This window comes from Berghia stephanieae, chromosome 1 (assembly GCF_034508935.2).
Source record: "Berghia stephanieae isolate SIO BIC M18660-M18661 chromosome 1, UCSD_Bste_1.3, whole genome shotgun sequence".
Taxonomy (NCBI): domain Eukaryota; kingdom Metazoa; phylum Mollusca; class Gastropoda; order Nudibranchia; family Aeolidiidae; genus Berghia; species Berghia stephanieae.
In genome coordinates this window covers 58,508,330-58,521,941 of record NC_088360.1, presented here as the reverse complement: position 1 = coordinate 58,521,941, position 13,612 = coordinate 58,508,330, and the positions used below count along the sequence as shown (strand labels likewise).

General features: G+C 33.3%; 1 long non-coding RNA gene across 1 annotated transcript in view; it reads left to right on the top strand.

Moving 5' to 3' along the window:
• Positions 1 to 13,612, top strand: part of LOC144964355 (uncharacterized) — an 82,771-nt gene that overhangs the window by 617 nt on the left and 68,542 nt on the right. The window contains exon 2 of the long non-coding RNA XR_013643817.1: positions 7,208 to 7,639. This is a non-coding gene — a long non-coding RNA (uncharacterized LOC144964355). The remainder of the gene's footprint in view (positions 1 to 7,207; positions 7,640 to 13,612) is intronic.

Here is a 13,612-nt window from a genome sequence, read left to right as displayed (position 1 = left end):
CCATAATCACCGAAACTATCCCCTAGTTTCAATTCCTTGGCTGTGGTTGCAATTCCTACTACCTACTTCATCCTGACATAATACCTTTTTCACACGGTAAGTCACATTTGGTATTGAAATCATGTCTTTAATGTACATTTTCTCATATTTTTTCTTTTCTTTTTTACTTTTTTGTATTTTCTTTTTTTTCCTATTTATTGTTGTAATGTTTGTTTTATTTTTGCATTTAAAATTTCTTAAATGTAAGGCTTTGTTTATTTTAGTGATTTGCGTGCGTCCATAAATGTGTGTGTGCGTGTGTGTCTCTGTGTGTTTGTATGTGTGTGGTTCCGTGTGTGTTTTTTGGCTACGTTCAGAACGTTTGTTTGTCTACCCTAAGTATCTTTTTGTGATATGACTATGTGTTGCTGTTTATAAGTAGATATTAAGTTCAATTCCTTGGTGCGTTTTTATAGGAAATGTATAGTTTAGTTATTTCTTTTTAATTTGTTGCTTGATACAATAAGTGATTTTTAACAATCAAGTGAAATTTTTAGTGAAATTTGCAGTGCAGTTTTGTGGTACTTTTGAAATGTTCATTTATTTATCTTTTAATTCAAGAGAACATTTTATTTTTATCGTTTGCTTTCGCTCGATGCAAAAAATAAAACTTTCAAAGGATAACACTCTTTCTTGGAAAATTGCATTTATGGTCTATTTCGAGATAAGATCGAATTGATAACGGCTAGCACAAATTAAGCTTAAATAATTTTAACGGTCCTGCGCTAAGATTTTCAAAAGTACGAGATATCGAAAGTGGGATTCAAATTCGATCCCTCGGGTTGAAAGTGCAATGGTCAACAGCCCTCCATTGCTTCGTTTCCTTCATTTTGTAATTTTTATTCGAAGAGTTCTTTTTCTTTTTGTTTTTTGTTTTATGTTGTTGTTTTTTGTTTTGTTTTGGTATGTTTTTGCTTATTTTTATAAATCGTTTTATTATGTTCCTTTTCTTTGACGTTACCTCCCTTTTTCAGATTTCTCTTTACATTTATTATTATTATTATTATTATTATTATTATTATTATTATTATTATTATTATTATTATTATTATTATTATTATTATTATTATATTTTATTATTATTATTATTATTATTATTATTATTATTATTATTATTATTATATTATTATTATTATTATTATTGTACTCTTCTTCATCGTATCGTCATTATCTTTGCGAGAACCGAAAACGTAGTCGTTATTTGCTTGTTCTCTTTTCTCTTATTTAAAAATTACATTTAATGATTTTGAAATTTATTTTAAAACTTATCTATGTGTTGTTTCCTTTCAAATTGAATCTATTAAACCGTTAGAAATAACCTCATATCATATACTCTAAACACCGATAGAACACCTTTTCCTCATTTTATCTAGAAAAGTTTTACTTCAGATCGATATAAGACTCAACATGTCAAAACAATCTCAAACTCGAGGCTTCATAAAAGTTAGATATTGAGACTCATAGCCAAAAGAAGGTCATTTAAATCGATCGATTCTCGAAATAAAATTATTTCAGGCCAAAATGAAAAAGTGGGGTTTGACAGTGTACAGTTACTGCCCAGTACTACTTACTGTAATTAGTATAAACCAGTTAACTAACCTCGCGAGGACCCAGGTTTGAGCGTTTTTGTCAAGATAAGGGTCGTTTAAAACGACGATATTTGAAACACGAGTTTTCTGGCCAACATTTTAAATACATTTTTCAGAGTGCGATAGTTCACAGGTTAAACAAGGCACATCTAATAACCTACGTCCGGTATCGATACCAATATAACCAAATTTGTTAGAGTCGTTCTAAAAATTGACTGGAATAATAAGTGTGAAAAAAGAGGAATTTGAAATGATTGAGGGAGGGGGCGTTTGCACTAGGAGAAAGGGAGTGGTCGACTCTCCTACACATAACAGAAAACGAAGTGATTATTTGGACAATATTGCCCAGATGACTCTAAGACATCGTTTTGGATATTAAGGTCATGTGAAAATTCAACCAATGGGAGAGCGGATTTAGTCATCGCTAAGAACCACAATATAGGGTGACTTAAGTTAAAACTACAAAGCAATACATATTTATGATAGTTTGTATAATCAATATAATGTATGAAGTAGTTGCAACCAACATTAAAAATTAAAAAATAATTAGAAGGAAAAATATGCCATTCACAAATTCACAATGATTATGAGTAATCGAATACGATTTTTTTCTTATATTTGTCTTTGTTGTTTTTTGTTTGTTGTGTTTGTGAATTTTGGATTCTTGCCATCTGTTTGTTTGTTTGTTTGGTTGTCTTCGGGGTTTGTTTGTTTTGTTGTTTTTGTTTGTTTGTTTGTTTGTTTGTTTTTTTCGGTTTTTTTTGGGGGGGGGGGGTTGTTTTGTTTTTAGTAATGCAGTATTTTAATCAATATTATGGTAGCCGCATTACATTTTTATTCCTTTTTTGTCTTTGTTTTTAAAATTTTTTATTATGATATTGCCCTACTTATACTAAGCCGATTTAGCCACATTAGCAATACAATTCTCCGGCTATTTTGGCCAAATTGCTTAAATAACCCTATGGCTATTTAGGCAATTTTGTACAAATAATCGCTCCCGATAGAAAATTAGATATAGGAATAAGTAAAATAGAATTCGTTGAAATGTGGCTTAAAAGTATATAAAGTGCAGTTAAACGTTCATTGAAAAACAAATTTGCATCCTTTTTTTCTTTTATGAAATAAAATGGTTTATGTGGGGGTTTTTACATAAGTGTCATCAGTGTAACTCAAATCAGACTTATCTAGAATCAACCAGGGATGTAACATTATGTAGTAACTGGCAATTAAATAGCACTAATTATTTAAGACTACGTACTAAATTACTTCTTTTCCTTGTAACATAATCCTTTTACATGCAGTCTCAAAAATGGATTTCGATAGAGAAATCAAAAAGACCCATGAGCTTGTATCTTTAATGAATTGATAAAAATCGATGTGAACTGATTTTCAATTTTCTTCTTCTTCTTCTTCTTCTTCTTCTTCTTCTTCTTCTTCTTCTTCTTCTTCTTCTTCTTCTTCTTCTTCTTCTTCTTCTTCTTCTTCTTCTTCTTCTTCTTCCTCCTCCTCCTCCTCCTCCTCCTCCTCCTCCTCCTCCTCCTCCTCCTCCTCTTCTTCTTCTTTCAGCTTATCCCGCATTCTGAAGGGTTGCCATAATGAATGCTACATCTCCATGCATCTCGGTTCATAGCAACCTCCTCCTCCAGACCCAGTTTTTTTTCATATCGTCCTTTACCCTATCCAACTACCTAGTCTTTCATTTTTCAATTTCAAGTCTGACAACCCAAATTATTGTTATGGTCTCATTGTTGTACTGATGGAAATGCTTTCCAGCGGACGCAAATAACTACAACGTTATTTTTAAAAATCCCACAATTGCGTTCATCTATCAGACCTGCAAATTTGTGTACGTAGATTAAGACTTTTAGATTTCTTGCGTATCATCATTATTCTTATTATCATTATCACTATTATTACTATTATTATTATTCTTATTATTATTATTATTATTATTTTTATTATCATTATTACTATTATTATTATTATTATTATTATTATTATTATTATTATTATTATTATTATTATTATTATTATTATTATTATTGTTATTATTATTATTATTATTATTATTATTATTATTATTATTATTATTATTATTATTATTATATTATTATCATCATCATCATTATTATTATTATTATTTTTATTATTATTGAAATTTGCCAAATTCAGACTTATCAGATTCATTTATTAATGCCCTTATATTTTCGTTTACTAAAATCCTGCCATGGTAGTTCAGTACTCTGGAAAAACACGTTTTTGAAATTTTGGCCAAAATACTCGTCCTTCAAATGGATCGGTGTTGTATCTTGTTTTTTCTCTTCACAAAAAAATCTTGTTATCTGTTGTTTTGTTTTTCTCACCCTCATCTTGTCCAATGTCTCAAATCTGGAACTTCGATACGTCACCAAATTCCCAGGCTTGAGAGATAATCAAGATGTGGGTCATTTTAATCGATATGCGTTTGAAAGACGAGTTTTCTGGCCAAAATTTTAAATACATGGTTTTTTTTCAGAGTACGGCAGAAATGTTATTGTATTATTATATTGCTTCTGTCTCATAGTAAAGTTTGTTTTTCGTGTACCTTTCTAGAATTTGTGACTCACTTTTACAAAGCGATATTATATCAGGGTGAATTAGGCGTCACATTTGGATTGTACCGAGGCTTGATTTGTATCTTGTTTTTAATCTCTTAAATGCCGTACTCTGGGAAGACACGTATTTCAAAATTTGGCCAGAAAATTTGTCCTTTAAATATTGTTCGATTTAAATGACCATCATGTTAGCAACATCTTTCAAACCTGAGATTCATTGAAGACCTCGCTAGGTCCTAAGTTTGACAGTTTTTTTCCAGGATGAGGGTCATCTAAATTGATTGATATTTAAAGGATGAGTTTTCTGGCCAAATATTAAAATACGTGGTCAGTTAACTAGTTAGACTTAGTTTTAAGTTTTGAGTGTTCTGTCAAAATGCAACCATGGTGACATTACATTCATATTTTTCACTGACTTTACCACAGCACAAAACACGTATTCCACCACTACCATTGGAAAACCCTATCATTTCTTAGTAAATACTTAATCGTTGAATAATGGTTTGAACGCGTTGAATAAAAATGTTATTCAACGATTGCAGACTATTATGTTCGCACATTTTATTGGTTAAAATAAGGTGTAAAAGACAGCCGATTGGCAAATAAAAATAATTATTTGGTGTGCATGAATACAAATCCACGTTTTTTTTTTCTGTTTTTGGGCCAAATAAGTCTAATATATCTCACAAAGAGGGTGGAATAAACGTATTCTTTCAGTTCTTTGTAATTATTTAACTCCTTAAAATTTTATTGTGCAATAACGCGTACTCACAAGCTCGTAGTGTTATTCGGCACGATAAAAATAAATGTTTAATAAATACAATGAAATAAAAGAATCCTATATTGTTGCTCATATTTTTTGACAATCTGAAGCAGTTGTTATTTTGCTATTTGACTTGTAAGAATCAATGACATAACCTAGCTAATCTGGCATTTAATGATCCAGACTTCCGATTGACATCTTCCATTGAAATGGAATTTGTTTGCGGTTGCATGAACTATGCTTAACCAGTTAACTGCCGTACTCTGGAAAAACACGTATTGAAAAATTTGGCTAGAAAACTCGTTCTTCAAACATCGATCGATTTAAATGACCCTCAAACCTGGGACCTCGCGAAGTCCAAGTTGCGGCAGGCTGATTTTCTTGGGATATTTTTATTTATTTTTATTTTTTTTGGTATTTTTCTTTCCTGCTTTGTATGACACTGTTCCGTGCAAACTTTTACACCAGTGCCTGCTCCCTAATGTATAACTTTGACACTTTTAACAAGCTGCAGGAATGCATCGTATTTCACCTATATTAGAGGTTAACGTTTTTCTGTCTAATTTTTTAAAATGCATTTTGTCAAAGTATGGCAGAGCAAGTCATTCTCGTTATCATTTTTGATTACTGAATAAATCTACCGTGAATGGAAAATACATGTATTTAATATTTTGGCCAAAAAACTCGTCATTCAAATATCGATGGATTAAACGGTCCTCATCCTCCCAAAACTCTTAGACAAGTTCCGATCACAAACATGGCAGTTTTATGGTGTACGAGCGCATTTATTGTCACTGATAATTAGGTTTTGGCAAATTATTTTGACAAACGGGCTAAAATATTGTTACCAGTTGAAAATGACTATGAAACGAATGTGACATTGACACTTCAGACATCTAGATATAAAAGACAAGATAAGAAATCACAGAAGACAGCGATATGGAAATTGCATTGTATCACCACTTACCTAAACATGTTCTCCTCTTCTTTTTTCTCTTTCATTCTTTGAAACGAGTCTTTAATTTACAAAAGGTAGAACGTAACACATGCGATTTTTTGCTTCCAATCCATGTGATTGCCTATCTTATATTAAGTTTGTTAAAGATCACCTACCTATTTTCCTCAAAGGAAACACGTGTTAATTACTTCAACCCAAGGATAGCCCCCAATTTGGCCATTATAACTCGATACATTTTATTATTTTTTTAAACATGAAATATAGTGCGTGTGGTCCTGCCATAATTCTGTGTAAAAGCCATAATAATTACTCTCACTCTCTTTCTCTCTCTCTCTCTCTCTCTCTCTCTCTCTCTCTCTCTCTCTCTCTCTCTCCCTCTTTCTCTCTCTCTCTCTCTCTCTCTCTCTCTCTCTCTCTCTATCCATCTATCTCTCTTTCTCATCCTTTCTTTCCTTCTTTCTCTTTCTTTCTCCCTTTCTATCTATCTATCTATCTCTTTCTCTCTCTCTCTTTCTCTCTGTCTCTCTCTCTCTCTTTCTATTATATATATATATATATATATATATATATATATATATATATATATATAACGAGATATCTATCTGTCTTTGTATCTTTCTTTTTCTCCATAATATATATATATATATATATATATATATATATATATATCAATCTATCTGTTTATCTATCTGTCTACGTACACGTACATCCGTGGATGTTCTTTTATCTATTAATAAATAATGTAAATGTATCTTTCTATGAATCCCATTCTCAATAAAACACTTACCCTTTTATTTATTATCTTATTTATTATGCCATCCCAAACACTCTTAACAATAAACTCATAATCTATAAAACATAACCACAACAATTTACATCCGTTTCTTACGCTCGAGTCCAGATTTTATCTTCGAATAAAATTTATTCTTTCACCATTCCTGTATAATTATCGGCTCAACCATTTACTCATTCTTTCAATCATTCATTCATTCAATTCACCAATCAATTATTCCTTCATTCATTCAATCATTCACTCATTCGTTCAATCAATTATTCATTCATTATCCCATTCAATCATTCATTCATTCAATCATTCCTTCATTTAAACAACGATTCTTTCAATCAATCATTCATTCACTCATTCACTCATTCACTCATTAATTTATTCATTCATTCATATATTCATCTGTTTCCCTATTCCTTCAACCCGCTCCAATTTTTACTATAATGTTTTACACATCCTCTCTTTGTTTTTCCTCCCCAGATTTCCACTCCCCCCGTGTCCCTCCTCCACACCGGCTAAAAATAATGATCAATGGAATTTAACTGTCACGCGCAGAATACCAGCATCATTCCCAACTCCTAAGGATCTTTATTCCTTTTCAATTTTTTTTTCGATTCTTTCTTCTTCTTCTTCTTCCGATAATTTTATCCAACGGCTAAACACTACATCGCCAGACAGAAGAGGTTGGTTTCACTTCTGATAAGTCGTCGATAATGAAACAAAATAATACTGCTTTAAAGTTATATTGTGTTTGTTTCACATCATCTGCCATAAAACGGACGAGAACAAGAGGAACAAGATGATTGTGTTGTTTTAAATAGAGGAAGCTTCATTGTTGTCATGGTCACTCGATATTCCGATTCTCACCTCTTCACTTCCAGCACTTGTCACTTGCTAGTCTTCACTTGATGGGTGAGTAACAATTATATTGGTGTCGTAGCATGGATTCTATGTAGCTTTCATCGGTATCATCAACCACATCATCATCATCATCATCATCATCATCATCATCATCATCATCATTATCATCATCATCATCACCATCATCATCATCATCATCATCATCATCATCATCAGCATCATCATCATCATCATCATCATCTTCATTATCATCACATTTAACAACATCATCATCATTGTCATCATTATCATCAATATCAACATCTTTTCGAAAATGTTTTCGTCTTTCTTTATGTCGTTTGTGAAAAAATAATTCATTTAGGACTCAACACCAAAAAGCAAGAGTCAAGCACCGAATCCTTATGGATGATCGTAACAAAACTGTAAATTCCTCTGGTCATTGCGTTACCCTCTGAAATCATTATATATATATATATATATATATATATATATATATATATATATATATATATATATATATATATATATATATATCACTTGTTGTTAACACTAACACTGCATAGTCATACTTCAGAGAAAATGACATTCGATGTATTTCTAAAGATGAAACGCCTCCAACGTTTCCTGATTTCAATCCAATTGATCAAAGCATTAAATGATGCCAAACTTGGTTTGTTATACGTGTCGTATAACGGTTTAATAAACAGAGTTAATAGATTCAATTCAAAATGCATGGGATCGAGTCACTATTCTAAACATTAGAAAATCAATAAAATCATTGAAGAAAAGGCTACAAACAGTCATAAAGCAAAATGTGTGTGGGTGTGTGTGTGTGGGGGGGGGGGGGTTGACTGATCACATCAATTTTGAGTATTGTGTCCCAGATATTCAATAATGTAAATGTTGCTGCTCGAAGCTCGAAGTAATAAATAACAATGTGAAATTGAATGTAAGCTTCAATTTAATATAAGAAATCAAATAAAACGGACGTTTCGGGTTTCCCCTTTATCAACAAAACAGGATGAATGAAACACTACAGACGAATGAGATAATGTGGTGGTGGGGTTGTATTTATTTCAGATATTCAATATTGCAATATGCGACTTGTTTATTGAAACATTCGTGGAGTTAACATTTCTTAAACCTTAAAAAATGTGTTCATAAATTTCAGTAAATGGGTTTGATTGTGGTAACATTACAGACTTGCATCATTCAGAAGTCTAGCGATTACAAGCTTCTGAACGTTCTGATTTGTTTTTAATCACATCCGATATAATAATATATCTAATTCTATATGCTGATAAAAATGAAATCACAACTTTGACCTTTATTGTTATTTTGTATAACATTATATTCTTCATCTTCATTTTCGTCCCCCATTGCCAGTTTGTATAAACGCCAATTTATTGTTAGACAGGTCAGGTGTAGAGGAAAATGACGAGGAGGAAAAATTTACTTAAGATGATTCTTTTCTTTTGATTTTCTAGGATAAAACAGAACACTCAAAACCCCTCGACTTTAAGCGAGAGTAAATAGAACTTGGAATTGTGTAAAATCTGCTATGCGACTCCTCATGTTCAACTGATATTATGTCGGAAGGAACTAGTAGTCCTGGCCAGGCCCATGGAGCCAGGGTTTATCCCTGTTTCTATAGTGTGAAACTGACGATAGCAATTGCTCGCTACTCTTTTGATAAGACGCTAGTATTTCGGCAAATCTAACAGACCCAGCTCTCCAATCTTTGCTGGTGGACAGGTGGGGGGGGGGGCGGTCAGAAAATTACCCTCATCTTGGCAAAAACTCTCAAACCTGCGATCTCGCGATGTCCCAGATTTTTTAGAGTTTTTGCCAAGATAGTGGTTATTTAAATAAATCGATATTTGAAGGACGAGTTTTCTGGTCAAATCTATAATTAATAGTTAACTTGTTAAAGTATCATTTCTAGCATTATGGTTTACCCGTTTTGAGGGTATAAGTTACATGTTATGAGCGGCGTATAATATTTTTTTTAAACGATAATATTGATTCATCACAATTCATCACTTTTTATACAATAACGTTTACAAAAGGAGATAAATTTAAACTTTACATCCAGGTGTATTACCAATATTAGACAAACATCTTTATTGTTTTGTACTATCCACTTTTAAAATGATATTAGATTCGAAACAAAGAAAGCATGTTCTCTGAATGGTTTTAAAACATGAATCGACCGAGAGTTGTATTATCTAAGACTCCATTATGACAAGTACTGTTTTCTTACTCATTTGTTTCATGATTTATTGACGATAGTATTAATACATCACTCTGTATTCTTTATATCAAAAGCATTTAAAGTATATAATCCTAAATTTGCTCAATTGGACAACATGGGTGATTCCTGTTGACATCAGACATCCTTGATAGATTTCAGTGAGAACTATTCACCTAACTGTAACTGGCGGCCGAAAACCATAAACAATGAGCTAGTGACGCCAGCTTCATTCCGTCTACAGGTTTCCCGGTCACATATCGTGTCGAACATTTTAGAATCGTGTCACGTAGTAAAAAAAAAGGAGGAATGCGTCAAACACCATTACCGTCTGTTACGTGACCGGCTTGCAATACAGTGACTCATGTTGACGTCAGTTTGATAGAATTTTAACAGCTGCTTTCAGGATAAATGACATTGAAACGATTTATTCCTGAAGATTCTCCTAAGTCAAACTAGCGGTATAAAATGGCTCAAAATGTTTGTTTTTATTACAAGTTACATTAGATTTTAAGAAACCCTTAAAATCCCCATGAGGAAATTTGTCTTTAAGAGTTATCTAGAGAAGACTAGAATAACTCAGGCGCCAGACGTAGAGCAGTGCCTCAAAGATGGATAGGGCTAGCTGACTTGTTTAAGGCCACACAACGCGGCGGGTTGTCAAAATCGGTACCTTTCGGGTACGAAGCAAAAACCGACCTTTATAAAATTATTTTAATATTTTTTAAAACTTAGGTGTACGACACTTGCCGGTCGAAGATTCGTCTCAAAACGGTATTGAATCGGGTGGATGCTGAAAATAGAATTTATAGTCAGAAATAAGAAACTTGAAATTAGAAGTACGAATATCGTTTCATAATGGCCATAAACTCGATATTTTATATTTCCAATTATTTTTACTTTAAAATTATATTTGGCATGTGGTCTCATTCCTACATGACGATGGGTCACAATTGTGTTTGGAGTTTTAATGACTAGTTGTGGCCAACTAAACAATGGAAGAAATAAGGATTTGAAAGTAATACAGTCTCGGTCGTAAATAAATGATCTAAGCCAAAATATTGTATTTCGAGAATACAGTTAGATATGTTCCTGAAAAACTTCGAAATGAAAGAAAGGGTACGCGGGTATTATTCCTTGAATTACCCAGATTAAGAGATTTTGACAAGAAAAGAGTCGTTTAAATCTAACAATAATTCTGCAATTCTTTGGAGAAAAAACGGATTTAAAATGTTTAACCATAAAACTCGTCCTTAAAATTACGATCGATTAAAATGACACTCATCTTGTCAAAAACTCTCAAACCTAGGATTTCCCTGGAAGTTCCAGTTTTGAGATGAGGATCTTTTTATAGATTGTCCCAGGCGAGAGAGTTTTTGACAAAATGAATGTCATTTTAATGGAAGTCCCAGGTTTGAGAGTTTTTGACAAGATGAATGTCATTTTAATGGATCGATCTTTGAAGAACGAGGTTTCTGGTCAGCATTTTAAAAATGTGATTTTTCAGAGTAGGGCAGAATGGAATCAAAAGAATTATCAGTCTACAATACTTGAAAATCATCTGTAAAATACCAACTGATTACATTGATTTTATTAACACACAACCGGAACTGTCATTACCCGACTGTTTTACCCACCTTTAAGCAGATTCGATTCAAAACGTTAAAAAAATATCAAAGGATGACAAAAGTGAAAGTTGAGTTGGATTCCTAATAGCAATTTGGTACCTGGGGCTAGATTTCTATCAGACGGATGGTACTCTGCATTAGCCTAGTTCAATCGTGTTCCAAGCAACAGCTTACTGACCGTTTACAGTTGTAGTCTTCTAGAGACAGTAGGTCCTTGGAGCCTAGTTCAATCGTGTTCCAAGCAACAGCTTACTGACCGTTTACAGTTGTAGTCTTCTAGAGATATTAGGTCCTTGGAGCCTAGTTCAATCGTGTTCCAAGCAACAGCTTACTGACCGTTTACAGTTGTAGTCTTCTAGAGACAGTAGGTCCTTGGAGCCTAGTTCAATCGTGTTCCAAGCAACAGCTTACTGACCGTTTACAGTTGTAGTCTTCTAGAGACAGTAGGTCATTGGAGCCTAGTTCAATCGTGTTCCAAGCAACAGCTTACTGACCGTTTACAGTTGTAGTCTTCTAGAGACAGTAGGTCATTGGAGCCTAGTTCAATCGTGTTCCAAGCAACAGCTTACTGACCGTTTACAGTTGTAGTCTTCTAGAGACAGTAGGTCCTTGGAGCCGGAGTTTATCCTCGATTATATGGCGTGAAACCGACAATACTCTTCGACAGTCGTAACGTTACTTCCTTCCTAATAACTTAGTAACACTGGCTCTAAACTATCGGAACAATGGCGGACACCCATATGAAATATTTCTCCGGCGAGCATAAAAGCGTATCCAGAGGAGAGAAAAAAAACACATAAATTTGATCATGTTTTGACTTTTACACATTCTGATCACAAGACATATGAAAAGTTCTAGCCGACATGAAAAATAAAAAGTAATGATTTTCTTTGTTTAGAACCAAGATGGGCGCCGTTGCCGGGCGGCATGACATCAGACTGCTGAATCCAATTGCAGTTGCTTGATACCATTTGGATAGTATGCTAGTTTATCGTAAAGTACTTTTCCCCATATGTATCTGTCCCGACTACCCATTCACAGCTGGGTGGACAGGGTAAAAAATCTCGAATGCACCGGAAATTGATTTTGGTCTCTTTGCGTGTGAAGCGAGATACTTTTCAAATTGAGCTATCGGGACCCCTATTAAAGCTGTAGTAACCGTGGTAAGCTTCATTTCATAGCTCTTTTTTGTGTTCCCCGGATCGTGAAGATTCAGGTAAAAATTATCAAACATATTAAATCAATTCTACTCGGTATAAAACAAAGAACACTACTAACAAAATACCGGTTTTACATTTAAGCCAAATAATATAAAATATTATTTAATTCATAATATATTGAATGACTTCTTTCATTGAAGTCTTGGGCTTAAGAATTGTTGACAATTGGAGGCCATTTTATTCAATTTATATTGATGCTATTCGTTTAGTTAAAAAGCTTACAGTACCCGCCAGACGGATATAACGTACAAACACACAAAACTATGCGTAACCTTAACCTTTTAAAGTATGATTAAATCAAATTAGCGAGAACTTCTCATAAAATGGCTGGCTAAAACAGTAAAAAAGAGCTGAGTGACATCAAAATCGTTCCCTCTATATGACGTAAAAGTTTTCATGCCAATTTTGTTAAAGGCGTTTGTCAGTGTAGTGGAATAACAGCATGATGACAGGTCTGAGGCGGACACATCGCAGTAAATGAAAAACATCACGCAATATTTCACTTATTTTTTCATTTGAGTATTAGCCCTGATTCCATCCCCCACTCTGTACTGACACACATTGACAAATCACTTTTTTAATATTTGCCAGAAAACTTTTATATCAAATGCGAAAACCCCGTCCCTCCTACCTCCCCCCCCCCCCCCCCCCCCCGCCTCGTACAACACACACACACACACACACACATACACACACACATACATACAAACATATACACACTATTGCCAAGATGAATGGGATCTCTTAAAGTGAGATTAGAGTTCTAAGGATAAGAAATAGAAACTTTGAGTTTGTTGTAATGTAAGAAATAATCGTTATTCTCCCTCAAAAAGAATGGAAACATCGTCAATTCATACTTCTATTAAATTCAATTGCAACCATCTCCCCAGACTTAATAATTAATAATATAATTCAATAATTAATA